This window comes from Mastigoproctus giganteus, chromosome 6, assembly GCF_048544385.1.
Source record: "Mastigoproctus giganteus isolate SK-2022 chromosome 6, ASM4854438v1, whole genome shotgun sequence".
NCBI classification, from domain to species: Eukaryota; Metazoa; Arthropoda; class Arachnida; order Uropygi; family Thelyphonidae; genus Mastigoproctus; species Mastigoproctus giganteus.
Genome location: NC_143580.1, coordinates 47,993,885 through 48,008,100, shown reverse-complemented (window position 1 = coordinate 48,008,100; position 14,216 = coordinate 47,993,885).

Here is a 14,216-nt window from a genome sequence, read left to right as displayed (position 1 = left end):
AGAGTGACCCATGCGTCGGGCACCCACTATCATCCCTCTTTCAAAGTCTTTCAAACTCACGACGTTTATCCGCACTGACAGCGAATTACCGTCTACGTGATTGCAGTGATGTAGTGTACCTATATACCTGTCAAGCGGTGGGTTCGTCCACTAGCGAGAGGGGTGACAGCGTCGCATTGCCCAGGAACCAGGTATCCCATGAATTCTGTCCTTTCAGTGTATATCAGTATGAAAAGTTTTAACATATACAGGCTATTTATGTTAAAAGTTTTCTGAATCGAAATATTTGAAATGTGAAATCGGCATTGCGTTTATATTTAAACGTCTTTTTCCATTTCTTTTTCAAGTATTAACGGTAAACGTCACGGATCCAGAAGCAGAACTCCGTAAATAAATAAACTTGCAAAACGGCAGTGTGTCAGAATGAGAATGGAGTGAGCAGTGGCCTGTGCAAAATTTTTCTGACGCATCTTACGCTCCTGTAGCCGTTACCATGGTGACTGTGGGAATAAAAGTTATTTTCTACAATGGCTGCTTTACTGTATAAACTTCCATTGCTAAGGGATTTCGTGTAGAGAGAGAGAGAGAGAGAGAGCGCTTATTCAAGACATGCAACCTTCAACTGCTGTGCATACTTCAGAGAGGTCATGAGAATTACATTTAAACGGCTACTAAAAATATAAAGTTATATTTATTTATGTCAAAATAGTACAAAAGAGGAAGGCCTTATTAATTTGGCTGTACGTTTTTATAGTAAACTAAATTAAATGTAAGTATTTCAGATCAAATCCTGAACGATTACAAATTACAATGGTAATGCACTGATAGAAGTTTAAGAACGGAATTTAAGTTTTCTTCGCTAATCTGTGCAATGCCCTTGCATGTAGCACAGGATTCGAAACCTTTCAGTCACGTGAAGAATTTTTATGGGCGAGGAATTTTTAAGTCAAATCAGTCTCAAGCAAGGGTTGCTTGTTTTTTCTCACAGTAACTCGGAATTTTTCATCCAACAGACAGGCAAATCGATCGAAGAATAAATTCTTTGTTTTTGTTTGCTGTGTACTTTTAGGTGGATCAGCGACTAATAATATATTACTCGCTGATGCGCCTGTACTGTAACTGTAGGTACTGTAAATTGCATGAATTCTGTGCTTGATTTTCCTGTTTGCTGGATGAAAAACTGGAGTTTCCGGGAAAAAACCGCACAACACTCCTGAGACCGATAACTCAGTCACGTTGTGAAAAAGGCCCATAAATATTCCTCACGTCATCCATCATTTGATTCGAACTTAGGTTTTTTCCACCTGGTGTGGAGATTCTACTATCGACCGATTTTACCAACTGTGCTACGCGCGAGGGCAAGAATACTTGCAATTACAGATACATTGTTGTTGTTGTTGTTATTTGGTTTTTTAGGAGCATTAGCAACTAAGGCCATATTGCTCCATAGATACACTGAGTGATCACTGAATTATGACCACCCCTATGAAAACTGAGTGCGACCCGTTGACCACGTGAGGTACGAGAGTGCGCAGTTAGTCGACCTATGTAGCATAGATAAGGCGTAAGTAGCTCGACAAGCTGGTGCCTCGATTTCTCCAACGGTTGAACTGGTGGGGTGTTCGAGATCCGCCGTAGTTAAAGTGCACCAGGACTGGCGTCAAAATGGTCAAACAACGACCCGATGGCTAAACTGCAAAGGTCAGCGAAAGGTTGATGTTAGAGGTGAGCGCAGGGTCCGACGATTCGTACAGGCGAACAGGCGCAGCACTGTTGAAGAGTTGACTACCCAATACAACATGGGCCAACCCGGAACAATATCTGGCATGACCATGCGTCGCATGCTCGCACGTATGGGCTATACCAGCAGACGACCTCTCCTAACCAAGGTTCATCGGCGTAAAAGACTTGCCTGGTGCAAAGAGTATGCAAGTTGGACGTTAGAAGACTGGAAGAAGGTGTGCTGGTCGGATGAGTCACATTATTTACTCCACACCGTGGATGGTCGTGTACGGATTTGGCGTCAACAACATGAAGCTCTTCATCTATCACGAATGGTATCAAAAGTGCAGGCCGGTGGAGGCAGTTGTATGGTGTGGGGCATGTTTCACTGGCAGGAACTTGGACCCCTGGTGCATGTGGAATAACGTATCAGTGGTCTCCGCTATCGTCAACTGCTTACTGACTGTGTACACCCCGCTGTTACACTTTTTCCCGAATGGCGATGGTGTCTTCCAAGATGACAATGCGCTGAGCCATCGGGCACTTGTTGTGCAAGAATCCTTTGAGGAACACAATTCTGACTTCCAGGATATCGATTGGCCTCCTAACTCCACCGATATCAATGCCATAGAGTACTTGTGGGACACTATGGAAAGGCATGTCAGGCGTCTGGATACACCAATCACGTCCATACCTGCATTGCTGACCGCATTACACCCAGCTTGGTTGGCCATACCTCCCGAACGCTTCCGACATCTTGTTGAATCAATGCCACGTCGGATAGCTGCTGTACGAGAGCAAAAGGAGGGCCTACGAAGTATTAGGTAGGTGGTCATAATTCAGCGATCACTCAGTGTATATTATACTCTCACTACATGGTCTTAGTTGCTTTGGTGTTTAGCATACATTATACCAAATCATCGTGGGTAGCACAGTTGGTAGAATAGCCGTGCTCCCCGCACTGGGTGGAAAAGATCTGAGTTTGAAGACTTGAAGAATTTTTATAGGGCTTTTTTACAACGTGGCTGAGTTAATCGGTCTCAGGTGAGGGTAATATAGTTTTTTCTCTCGGAAACCCGTGTTTTTAGTCCAGCATACAGAAAATCGACCCCTGAACAAGTGATTTACGCTGATGCTCTTAAAACCCTACTACTACTACATTACATCATACCAATCTGAATAATAATAACACAACATTCCATCAAAAATATTTTTTTCGTTGTTCACTCCGACTTTTTCTGACCCTGTTTTAGCGTCGGCGTTCGAATTGAAAAGCCATACTTTTATAGGTTTTTCCACACAACAAAAACAGGAAAGTCATGAAGTGAGAAAACTGGAATGTACGCAGGCTGTTTAGCCACCCAGCGCAATTTTTGAATTAGGTTAGCAAGGTGTGGGCATGCGTTACCATTAGCAGAATAGATAAATAAATCATGTGGGAAACCACCGGTGGCGCCTTCCACAAAAACACTATGCCACTATGTCATACAGGAAAGCCCATCATAGCCAAGGTCAATTTCAAGAAAATCTGATGTTTCGAGATTAATAAATTAATATACATTGCAACAAGATTAAAGTAAGAAAACAGTGTCTATGAATCACTTGGCTTTTGACCTTGACTTGTGGGTTCTGAGAGTTCATATTTGGCTATAGTTGTTCATTTGTATGAACTGGAACAATGTGGCATTATGGGTAAGTTACTGCTGTGGATAAAGGGATTATTAAGCGGAAGAAGACAGAGAGTAGTTATCAATGGGTACTGCTCTACGTGTCCTAACGTTATCAGTGGATACTGCTCTTCGTGGACTAATGTTATCAGTGGAGTTCCCTTAGGGAACTTCACTGATAACAAGTGCTGGGCCCATTATTTTCAATATTTGTTAATGATATTGATGAAGGTATATCAGCCTTAAAGTTAGTTTTCAGATGATACAAAGTTTGGCAGGGTGCAACAAGTGTGTGTGGAACGTTATCAGTGGACACTGCTCTTCGTGGACTAATGTTATCAGTGGAGTTCCCTAGGGTTCAGTGCTGGGCCCATTATTTTCAATATTTATTAATGATATTGATGAAGGTATATCAGACTTAAAGTTAAAGTTTTCAGATGATACAAAGTTTGGCAGGGTGCAACAAGATTGACCGTATGCAACAAGATTTCGAAAAATTAGGTCGATGGGCTGAGAAATGGGAGTTGAAGTTTAACGTTGACAGATCAAGGTACTGCATATGGATAGCAGTAATCTCAGAGTAAGTTATCAACAGTGTGGGACTACACTCAGAGTAGTAAAAAATGAAAAAGACCTCGGGGTAATTGTGCAGTCAGATATGAAATTCTCTGAGCAGTGCAGACGTGTTGTCAGGATAGCTCTTGGGGTTTTGTCAATGATATACAGAAACTTTGCTATCAGGCATAAGGAAGAGATTATCCCTTTGTACAAGGTCATAGTTAGGCTGCATCTAGACTCTAGAGTATAGTATAAAGGTCTGGAGGCCTCACTTTAGGAACGATGTAAGTTCTTCTGGAACGGGTGCAGAGAAGGACAGCCAAATTGGTGAAGGGAAAAAAAGGGTGTTTTTACCTAGAAAGGCTTCAGTTCTGCAAATTGCAGCATTTGGAGACTAGGCACCTGCGGAGAGATCTGATTGAGGTGTTTAAGTTTTGAAAGGATTGAGTAGCTGAATATGAATGGAATTCTTCCTCTTGCTGAGAATACACACATGACGGGACATAAATTTTAGTTTGGGAAGGATGGTTGAAGGATAGATGTGCGGAATTTTGCCTTCAGCCAGCGAGTTGATTGTTAGAATAGGTTTCCATCTGTTGTGGAAATGTATGGTTTTAATAAATTCAAGGAAGAACTAGACAAATTCTTGGAGGATAAGGATGGGTAAAGGTGTGTGCGCGTGCGTGCGTGTGTATAGTCGGCTGGGATTCGTTTAAAGAGATCAGTTAGGCTGGAGAATAATCTGTTCACTTGTTGCAGTCTCGTGAGGCTAATTCTCTATAGTGAAGTACATCTGCCAAATTATTAATGGTCGCGTGAATATTGAAATTATGACCCGGCCGATAATGATTTTATGAAATTAAATACTGGGAAGAAAAACTCGAGTTTCCGGGAGTAAAAACCATACTATCCTCGCCTGATACCAAATAACTCATCCACATTGTGAAAAAGACCCATAAAAGTTCCTCGCGTCAACTTTTATGAATCTCGAGGAATTCGAACTCAGGTTTTTTTCCATTCGGTGTGGAGAAGGAGCAGGACGGAGATTGTATTAACTGTGATACGTTGATACTGTGATACGAGGACCTAAACTACAGTAACTTATATAGCTTCTCAATAATTTCAACTTTTTTTTCTCAAGTGGATTTAGTGGACTGAATTGACACTCAACCAAACCCACTTGAAAAGAGTGGTTTTGGTTTAGTGTCAGGGTGATTCACTATATCCAAGTCCAGAAAGAAAACTTTTTTTTTGTTTTTGCTTTTTGCTTCTATCTTTGCTTTCAAGATACAAAGCTCAGTGTAAATAAATCTGAGAGATATCCTCAAATTTATTTATGCTAAATAAAGATATCCGTTTTTTTTTTTTTTTTTTGAATCACGGGCAAAGTAGTTTCATCCGGATGTTTTTAAGCATGACTAAAAGGTATATGAATATTTCAAAATATAGGGAAAGGTTGATGATATATCAAATGATCGTAAGATGGTGAATTTGGAGAATCCGATTACATATTTAAATTTTACAGAGAATTTAAAAGTTGCCCATGTATGCAATCGCAAATTAGGTTTTTACTGTGCGACAAGTGACTCCATCTATTGAACAATAAAGAGATATTCGACATGCATTGATTTATCATCTTACTAGCATTTCAGTTAGGAATGCTAAAAGGAGAGAACTGTGAGGCGAGACATTTTTACAGGGCCTGGATGATAGATTAATTGGGGTGGGTTGTAATGATTTTCAAACTTACTGTAATAATTAATAAAAATGATAAATTAATCTTTGTTTTTGTGGTTAACAATGGTCAAAGCGGCTTTGTTTGCCAGGATGTTTCATTTGTCTTTTTATTTAAACGCAAGAGAATTTGAATTGAATCGAGAGGTTAATAGCTTGGAAGAAGTACCAACGGACATTATGACATGTGTCCCGTATAAAAGGAATTAATCTAGTTTGGGTTTCTTATTCTTCCAAGGAAGAATAAGAATAGGTTGATTGATTGGAATCAATCAACCAAAGACGTGACTGGAAAATAATCAAAACAAATAACAAGACTGGGAAATGTTAGCCAAATAGAATTTTATTGTTTATCTTAAATGCCCCCTGTTTTAACTGATGATTTCTATGTCAGTCAAAATCTGATGTTTCTATGTCAGTTATTCCTCTGTTTTAATTGATGATTTCTATGTAAATTTGTACCATCCAAACAAATTCACATTTCAGTGCAGTTCTGTAGCATCCTGACCGAGTTATTTGGTCTTGGACGAGATTGCATTCCTTCTGCCCCAGAAGCTGAAACAGTAAAACCAACAATTAAGTACATGCTGTTGCAGATGTGTTAAACTCTTCATGGCCTTATCAGCCTGGCCTTGAATCCCGGAAAGATGGGGGCAATTTGTTTATTTATTATTTTTTCATACCGTGGTCGAATTGGTCTTTATCGTGCGAGGGTCGCAGTTTTTTTTTTTTTACGGTAGAGAAACTGGTTTGTCATTCCGAAAAACACAGACACAAACGTCCAGAGAAAAACACAGATCATAGAACTCACGCAATTTATGGACCTATACCGAAGCCTTAATTGCTTTATCTCATTAAGGAAAAAAACAACCTCTCATGATTTAGGTCAATTATAAATCTTGATAAGCTATCCTAACTTATCTAACATGGTTTTTATTAAGTAACTAACATGCGATTATCAACTACATATGCGCTGTGTTAGGTTATCTAAACTGACATAGTACACTGATTACTTTAGGTTAGATTAGTATTAGTATAAGTGTTAAAGGCTGAATGATGCAAGGAACTAACTTATCCTTCATAGAAAAAAAAAAAAAAAAAAACACTCAGTCAATAATAATCATAATGGACCACAAAACGAGTCAATCACAATTTGTGATAGACTCGGGGATTTTTTTAACGATGTCTAAAAAGTAACAATCCAATTCTGCCTTGAAATTTTTCAGACTCTACCACGTCAACTGCCTTGGGAGACAACTTATTCCCGTGAAGAACACATTGTCCGAAGGGGAACTTCATTAAGAACTAATCTTCTGTTGCTTCCCAAGATTTTATATTTATGTCCCACCTTTGTTCTTGTTTTACTTGCAAAATTGAAAACACAGTACCTCTTTCATTCATTTTGCTTATTCCTATAAGGTCCTTAAACACTATTGTCAGGTCACCCCCTAAGGTGTTCTAATCTCCAGACTATGCTAAGGTGTGCTAATCTCCAGAGTCTGCAGTCCACATCTTCTAAGACGTTCCTCATTGGAACAACCTTTAGCACTCCCAACCAATCTAGTTTCCCTTCTTTGAGCCCTATTTAGAAGTTCCATGTCCTTTTTAGGTGAGACTTTGTAGACCTGAATGCAACATTCCAAATGAGGTCTCACCAACGTTTTATAAAGAGGAATAATATCTTTCTTGCTGATTGCAAAGGGCCCATTCATCATTAATAATACACTCTGAGTCTTCCTGGCCACCTGTTTACACTGCCAGTAAAATGCATATCTGCCTGTGTCATAATCTCTAAAAATTTTTTGTCCTGAATCACTTTTAATTTATTGTCCTCTAGTCTGTATTTTATCCCCGGTTTTTTGTTCTTTACGTTTACCAGTATTAAACTTCAGTTGCTATCTTTCGGACCATATGTGTAACTAACTGATCTAAAGCGTTATAGAGCAGCCTGGTTCCAGTTGTTGGCCATCCTACAAACCTACCTTTAAATCATCAGAAAACATCGACCTCTTTCGCTATATACTCTCATTGGTATACGAGTAATCGAGGAAAATCACAAACAAGAGAGGCCCAACGATCAATCCTGAAGGAGCTCGCTATGAAAAATGTTTTGCAATGAACTATTTTTATGGCATAGTTAATTGAATTATTTTAATGCAAAACCAGTTTCCTCACCCGTTTACTAATGAATTTCACTACTCAGATGCAGATCAGTTTGCATTGTGTGAATCAGTGGTCCGTAAAATCATTTCGTCCTCTTGTTGATTCAGGTTTGTGCAAGAACGCATTACAATTTGCTCGTATAATGGAAAGATAAAAATTAGAATGGGCTTTGAAGAGGTACAAGTACACCGCCTGCCCACTTTAATGGGACCATGAGCTAATACCATGCCGGACCGCTATTGGCCCGCATCACTGTTTCAATATGACGTGGTATGGAAAAAACAGGGGTTTGAAAAATGTGACACAACAGGAGGAATATTGGACCATTCGGGTACCCAAAGTGACCTCAATTTCTGGAGGCATTCGCAGAGGAACTGTGCTGGCGAACCCACCTTCCTTTACAATTCATCGGACAGATGCTCAATGAAACTGAGATCTGGGGATTGCACTGACCAGGGCAGATACTTGGAAGTGTCTTCGTCGTGTTTCCTCAAACCGCTCTTTCACACATTTGGCGCTGTGGATGTCGGTGGTCGCATTGTCATCTTGAAAATGTCCCTGTCTATAGGGGTAACCATGCGACATTTCCGAGTTCAGTTAATTCGCAGCGATGTTCACGGTAACCTCCAGTAGGATCAAGGGGGAAAGAGTATGCCACTAAAATACTGCTCATACCAATACACCCCACCAGCAGCCTCTACTCTTGGTACGCAATAGGAGGTTCCACTGCTTTGTGGTTTCCTCCAAATGTACATCAGTGCTGAAAAACGTAAATGGGGACTCGTGTCGTCGGATCCCACGATTTTATTCCAGTCTTGCGTCCATCGTTTGTGTTCCTGCCACCAACGCAGCAGCATTTTCTGGTTTTATCAGTGGCTTCTGTAGTCTCCTTACTCATTTGTGGAGTTCTCCGCACGGTGTGGATACTGACGCCTTCTAATGTTCCCACATTAAATTCAGAGGTTAATTGGTACGTCGTCTGACAACAATTACACTTGATAGTCCACTGCAGAAGGTCGGCACCTCGTTCCATCACCTTAGATTTTCGGCCGCGGTTGCATCAGTCACGAATGGTTTCTAGGCTTTTTTCTATTAAAGGTTTGAATGACACCAGTCTTTGAACACTCCACAAATGCAGCTGTCCTCTGTACGGTATTACCTACTAATGGTACACCAGCAGTCATAAACATCTTCGTTAGTCCTTAAGATCCTCCATTGTCAGTGAACTGATATAGGCATTATTGGGTCACGTAGTTTGATAGCGGTTTCCTGTACACGTTAAACACCATGTGATCTATTCGATATATGTATTTTTACTAGATTTGATAATTGAGAGCTATTAAGTGCTCGATAATTCCTATATTCTGTTATATTATGAAAACAACAGGGATTACCTTTATTTTAGATATAGGAAGCTTCTTTTCCAGCCAACTCTCCTAGTCCAACGCGCTAATAATTCTTTGGGAAGGGGATATCAATTTTACAAAAAATGTGGGGCATCTTCCCCACTGTCAGAACCTTAGTGTTCAGACCCCTCGGTCTCAACATTGAGCGCTCAAGACCTGTCTTCAAACACCATACCTCTGGCAGCAAGGAAACCATTACGTGGATTGACATAAAATTAAATTTTTGAAGGTCTAAAAGCTTAATAAATATGGACCGATTATTCTCTTCTGTCCTGTAGCTTGACATTAGAATTAAAATTTGGGGGTCTAAAAAGCTTAATGGATATGGGAGATTATTCTCTACATTCCTTAAGTTGGACTAGAACTTTTCAGGGTGTAATGTTCACAGGAATATGTGAGTTGGTGAGTTGCTCTATTCCTGTGAACATGATTCTCCGAAAAATTCTAGTCCGGCTTAAGGAATGTAGAGAATAATCTCCCCATATCCATTAAGCTTTTTAGACCCCCAAATTTTAATTCTAATGTCAAGCTACACGACCGAAGAGAATAATCGGTCCATATTTATTAAGCTTTTAGACCTTCAAAAATTTAATTTTATGTCAATCCACGTAATGGTTTCCTTGCTGCCAGAGGTATGGTGATCCCCTTCTCAAAGAATTATTAGCGCGTTGGACTAGGAGAGTTGACTGGAAAAGAAGCTTCCTCTATCTAAAATAAAGGTAATCCCTGTTGTTTTCCTAATGTATTTTTACATACATCGTTGCACATAGCCCACTTCTGTGGTCCTAATGGAGTGGCCAGGCAGTGCAAAGTAATAAGCAGGTTGATTTCTTTTTTTGTTAGACTTGTTTCCAAACCAACATTCGAAGAGGTTTCGTGGTGACATTGGCTCAAAAATCAACATACATGTTCAGCTGGGCAGTCAAAATAGCACAAAAACCGGATGAAGATGAGGAAAACCTTTAAATAATGCTGAAAATTAACAGGATTTGAAAACAGATTTTTAAAAAAATAAACAAAGAAGTTTATTGTTAAATTTGTGACACTTGTCCTCTCGAAAAATCAGTGCTTGCAGCCACAGTGATCAAAATATTACTCTGTATAACGGGACCTTTGAAAATAAAACGCTAAAACATTTCAAAAGAATATTTCAAACACATTTCAAACCTTGGAATCTTTTTGTGGAAGTGAAGCGCCTGGTTTAACACACCATACTGCGATATTTATATCCTGTATGTACATACTACATGAAAAGGTAGCAGAAGATGAAATATAGCCTTCAGCAGAACCATGGTTTCCACGCATGCAGTTTGAGAGGCACTGTCACAACAGGTTCATCAGACAACTGTACGCGATGTCCATGTCATGTAAAAGCACAACATACATTCAAATGTCAGGTTCCCGTGGAGCCTGTGCCTTATTTTTTTTTTTTTGTCTGTTGGTAGATGCTGTTTGGTGAGTCTGCATTTTCTGTAACAAATAAACACTATTCCCATTATGGCATTAGAAACGAGCACAGCGTGACAGCTATTATTGATGACCTGCATATACTCTTCACGCTTTTAACGCGTGATTCTATTTGCTGAAAAGACCGCCTGTTTCAACAACTACTGATGTTTCTAAATTTTGCAAAAATTGAGGGAAAGCATCCTTTATAACATCACACGCTTTCTCTGGTTAATCTTAAATTTATTTCCTACCTACCTATACGATATCATCTAATCATCTAATGATCAAAAATATGCCACAATCTATTAAAGAAAAAAAAAAAAAAAGAACAGGCAGATAGGCCTTTGCACAACGCTCTCTGATAGGACAGAATTCATGGGATACCTGGTTCCTGAGCAACGCGACGCTGTCACTCCTCTCGCTAGTGGACGAATCCACCTCTTGGCAGGTATATAGGTACACTGCCATTCACGTAGACGATAATTCAATGTCAGTATGGATAAACGTCGTGAGTTAACCGACTTTGAAAGAGGGATGATAGTGGGTGCCTGACACATGGGTCGGGGGTGGTACAGGAATTGCACTATCCCCGTTCGACACTATCAAGAGTGTATCGGGAATACGCCATTTCCGGAATAACATCTCATCGTGGATAGCATTGTGGGCAGAGAAAGGTGGTGGCTGAACGTGGTCCAGGTTATGTATCCATACTTGCAGACCATCTGCATCCCTTCATGATCATCGTGCACCCACAGGCCAATGAACTCTTTCAACAGGACAATGCGCCTCCCCACAGAGCTGTGGTGACTAGAACATGGTTCGAAAAGCATTCCACAGATTTTACTACCATGGAACTGTCTACCCGTTCACCGGACATGAACATGAACCGTGTGAGACATCTTTGGGATGCTGTGGAAACGTCCATTCGAGCTTTGCATCCTCCACCCAAGAATGCGACGGAATTATGAACAGCGGTGCAGGAAGCATGGATGGAAATACCTGTGGAACGCTTTCGTGAACTGGTGGATTCAATGCTTCGCCGTGTGACTGCCCTTATCCGGGTGGAAGGTGGGCCTACCAGTTACTAGGTTGGCATCCCATGATTTTTGTCCACTCAGTGTACTTTGGACTATTACAGTTTAGGGGAAGAGAAGAACAGTATACTGGCGTAGGAGCTTAGAATAATCCAAGGTAAAATTCAGACACTGGGAGAGAGAAACCTGCACAATAAGGTGGATTGCCGATGTTTTAACTCTTATTTTTGAGTAATGAACGCGCGCGCGCGCGCACACACACACACATACGCAGTGCTTTGTAGGTTTTTATTCATAGTACAACATCACGAGAGCACGCAGGGAAAAACGGACGAAAACATGCAATTACATTGTATCGTGTACTGGCAAACCAAGTTATTAAAGTTGATGACTCTGCAATAAATAATCTTAATCAGACTGTGTCTTTGTTGAATCATGGTTTCCTGTTTACGAATATACGAAACAGTAATTTTTGTTTTGTTTTCCTGTTACTCCAAATAACTTTTCCCTGTTGCTGTTTAGCAACGTAAATAAATGCTCCTAACGTAATGGAAGAGAAGAAAGCAATTCTGTTACTAGTGGTTTTATTCAAGAACGAAATTTTAACAGATTAATTTTGATATGAAGTTAGTGTTAACCGAGGTGCCTCAGTAGCGCAGTAGGCAGCACATCAGTCTCATGATCTGAAAGTCGTGAGTTCGATCCTCGTATCAGGCAAAATGTTCATTTTTAAGCCACCGTAGCCGAGTGGTGAAGCGAGAGGTTGCGTGAGTACACGTTCCTTGAATGTCTGGGATTAAAGCCCGTAATTGCTAAATACGGTTCTGTTTCTTGTATTCTCTCTTGTCGTCTCAATTTATTAGTAAGGAAAAATTATACAAGGGAGCGAACTTTTTTTTCTCAGCCACAATTTTATTTACAAAAATAATATTAAACGTATTCATTATCAACGAAATAAAATATAAACGAAAGCTTAACTAATCCTTTTTAGTAGGTTATGTATCATGTTCATATGAATAATATACAATAATTATTTTTATTCATGGTTATCTTTTACATTCACATTATACATAGTGTATTGAGGAAAAAAAAGACTGATCTATTCCAAATGAATAAACAACAATTCCGTTTTTTGTCTACGGATTATGGTATGATCTTGTAGGCAACCATAGTGTTATTCTATCTTCTGGAAATCTCACCGACTGGGTATAACATACTGACAGTCACTTCCCAACACCTGCTTGCGATTGGACACGACTTTCTAAATGCATAACTGCACACTCTGGGACTGGTGGAAAGTCCACAATGAGACTGTGATGGTATTGAAGACTGGTCTCGTGTAATGCATGGCTGTTATTACTACCACCACTCAAGAAATAGCCTATTGACTAACTGAGGTCATTGAAACCTGGACAAAAACACATTTTAGTCCGAGAAGCATTTTGAAACATTCAAACTAAGACGATCCAGGGTACGCCCACAAGTGCAGGTTATCTCCGTTAAGATATTGAGATGGTGTCGCCCTGTAGAGGTGCAGAAAATGCTGAGCATTAAATCGAATGCATCCCCACTGGCAAACTCCGGATTGGAAAATTATACCTGAAACCACATGAATGCCTCAGCTAAAATAAATTTTAAAAAAATAATAATAATAAATTAATTTTCTGTTTATAATTCGGGACGACCACACGGTTAGAGGAGCTCACAAGATAGAGAACAGCACCATATTTAGCAGTCACAGGCTTGAACTCCGGTTAATCAAGCAATTGTGTGCTTATGCACCCTCCCGCGCCGACCGGGCTAGCCGAGTGGGTAAAGTACCTGCCCGGCAACCCAAAGGTCGCGGGTTCGATTCTCGCCTCGGGCTTGGATTAAAGTACTGCAAAAAAACCTTGGGAGGTGCAATATGGCCACAGAAGCCGATGCGCCAACAACTACCAAATCAAATCAATCAATCATGCACCTTCCCGCCTGACAGCTCGGCCACTGCGGGTTGCAACCTCTTTGTATTCTCTCCATTAATTTACTTATTAATTGGCTGACAGCCTGCAACAGGAACTGAATAGATTCTCTCTCCATCAGTATGGTAATGGCAATGGTAATCTCAGTATGAATCTGATTTTCAAGTACTTGTTTTTTAGCACTTGTTTTGCCCCAAGTTATAGGCGTTAACAGTTGACTGGCTTGTCGCTGTTTTTGGTGCCAGGCTAGGGAGATGCAGTAAATGCTGGGCGTTTATTACCAGTATTCTCGCTAGCAAAACCCCCGGACTGGACAATCTCACAAAGTAAGGAACACATAGAAGCACACTATTTCTCCTGTGAAGCACACAAATAACACAACCGAACATAAAAGTAACTGCCTAGTTTACCTACCTGAGCCCTTATTGAGCTAAGAATCCTTTACAGTTTAGAGTACACACAATTAAACTGCTGTCTAGATGTCCAAGTTATCCTTCTCCCCCGGCAAGGTACTTTTAAATC